This window comes from Puntigrus tetrazona, chromosome 13 (genome assembly GCF_018831695.1).
Source record: "Puntigrus tetrazona isolate hp1 chromosome 13, ASM1883169v1, whole genome shotgun sequence".
Lineage (NCBI taxonomy): Eukaryota > Metazoa > Chordata > Actinopteri > Cypriniformes > Cyprinidae > Puntigrus > Puntigrus tetrazona.
This window is the reverse complement of record NC_056711.1, coordinates 21,387,667-21,390,166: the sequence shown is the minus strand read 5'-3', so window position 1 is coordinate 21,390,166 and position 2,500 is coordinate 21,387,667. Positions and strand designations below refer to the sequence as shown.

The 2,500-nt window shown below is 32.7% G+C and overlaps 1 protein-coding gene across 1 annotated transcript in view; it reads right to left on the bottom strand.

Moving 5' to 3' along the window:
* The window catches only part of LOC122357030 (cilia- and flagella-associated protein 46-like), an 11,145-nt gene that overhangs the window by 2,455 nt on the left and 6,190 nt on the right, over nucleotides 1-2,500 (bottom strand). The window contains exons 5-7 of the mRNA XM_043256211.1: nucleotides 2,491-2,500; nucleotides 1,068-1,191; nucleotides 300-388 (exon numbers count right to left, since the gene is read on the bottom strand). The exon at nucleotides 2,491-2,500 is cut by the window's right edge and continues 155 nt beyond it. The gene's annotated coding sequence lies outside the window, so the exon portion shown is untranslated. The remainder of the gene's footprint in view (nucleotides 1-299; nucleotides 389-1,067; nucleotides 1,192-2,490) is intronic.

The window sequence follows — 2,500 nt, the reverse complement described above, 5'->3', positions numbered from 1 at the left end:
GATCCTGTTCAGAGATCTTTAAAGCGTTTTCTTCATTCACACGGATGAGGAGAAGCGGAAATAGTAGGCTATGCACCACAACACGTAACATGTGCTGTTTTCAGCAGAAAAGTTCATATGTGCTGATATATTTCTACTTTATTCTGTTCAGTGCTTTGATGCAACTTGTGTTGTTAAAAGCACTTTATAAATAAAAATGATTGATTGATTGATTGATTGATTGATTGATTGATTGATATGTCTAAATACAAGTTCAGCAACAAAACTGATCACAACACAGCTGATAAACTCTTCCTTACTGTTTAAGCTTTTGGATCTTGTACATCACAAGCAACTTAGGGTTCCCATCATGCAGCATTTCAGACACATCCATGAGGTTATGACGAACCTGTGGAGGAAGCATACAATATATATTTAGCATTTCATACAGACCCATATGGAAAGGGAATACACAACATATATCGCTCTATATCTAGAGTGTATGTGACCTATGAGGCGACATATAATTGTAAAAATGTATGTGGTAGCAGGAAAATAAAACCATAAAAAAAAAATAATAATAAAAAAAAAAAAAATAAAAATATAAAAAATATGTACATAATGTTCCTGTTTATGTTATGGTAATATGTTATATGTTTTCAAAGATATATAATTTATTTATATATTATGCAACGTTAAATAACATACATTAAATCTTTACTTTTTTTTTATCTTTTACACGTGCTTATTTAATATCAACAGGTATTTACATAACATATTTATATAACTTTTGCTCCAGTTTCAATAGATTTCATATATATATATATATATATATATATATATATATATATATATATATATGGAAAGACATATAAGAAAAAACTGAATAAATAATGCCTTTTTCGGGTGTGAATTAATTAAGAGCAACTAAATAAGATATGAGCCAAAAGCATGTCATCTCTGTGGAGAATAAAGAAAAGACAAAAGGTGGATGGAATGATGTTTTTGGTGAAGTAGAGGACGGCTGCAGCTGCGCGAGCGGGACTAATAAACACAAGTGACACGCAATACACAAGAGAAAGATTTACCTGTATGGAGAAAAGCCGGGGATAAAGCTCTGGTTTATGTGATTGAATAAAATCAGAGGTGACCTTGACCATGACAGCTGCTTCTTTCCTCTTTTCAGCATCGAGCAGACATTCAACAAGGTGTCTGAATAGAAACAAGAGATGAAAACAACATGAAATACGAGCCCGAGCCACGCGTCACAGCGTGCTTTTGAATTCCCGACGCAGCCTCTTCAACGTAAGAGAGTCAAGGCAAAGATCCGGATTCAATTTGAGATCAATGACAAGGCCCTTATAGCTTTTTATTAGGAATGAGTTTACATGCCTGCATCAATAAAACAGACATAAAGGAGTTTGGTCACATGGTAAAGATTTAGCATGACCTTTAAATAGACTGACAATCCATCTCTGTGCAATCTTCTCAGTATAAGTGGCATGAAACAGGCAGGACCCTGACATCATTGAAGATCCGGAGTATCAGGGTCGTCGTTTCAGAGCTTCAAAGGTCATCAAAAGAGACGCACATCTAAAGACTGACTTCTTGTCCTGATCATTGATTCCCGCTTGACTTTGTGCAATATAAAAAGCGGTTGATTGTATTTGACAGCAGAATAATTTGACATAAATCTCACTAAAATGTTTTGAAACCTGCATTTTTATTTACTTTAGGTGAAAAAAATACCACGATGCACGTGAAAATATTTAGACTAGCTGTGTTTGAATTGCATGTAAAATGTCCATGCATTTAGATGAAACAATATTTTATTTAACAATAACATATTAACGCATTTACCGTGATCCCTATTTGTCATTCATACAAAAATGAGAGCAGACCGTTTTTTAAAAAATTAAATCTCTGCATTGTTTATAATTACCTTTGCATATATTTAATTTATATATGCACACATTCATTTCTATTTTAAAAACGTATTCAATCATCAGCATAAATCTGTTCATAGTGAAAAAAGTAAAAAATATTTTGTTGGAAAACACGAACATGCTTAAAATATGACTAGTTATGGAAATGGCATTCAGTTAGTTAAAGTGCATGAGAACCAAACTGGATTTATTGATGCTAAATACATAAACGTGGTTATTGGAAATTGAAAACACGTTCAGTTATTTAGCACAATTAAAGAAATCTGACATGTTTAATTTACATATGCAAAAATGTAAATAAATATTAAATTTAGGCCTACATATTTGCTTTTTTTTCATGCATTTTATTTTACAGATTTTATTGCATAACAGTAATGAGAATATGAGAGGGTAGGATGCGCCTATTTATCATAAATGTGTAAAAGACTTCTTACATTTATTTTATGCTAAATATTATTCTCAGTGGAGTGAATTACGACCAGGACTTCGTTCCGGACCGCTTGCATGATACTCACCCACACTTTGTGCATAAAGAGTAATTGAATGTCAAAGCGAAGCCACCTACAGCATCAGCT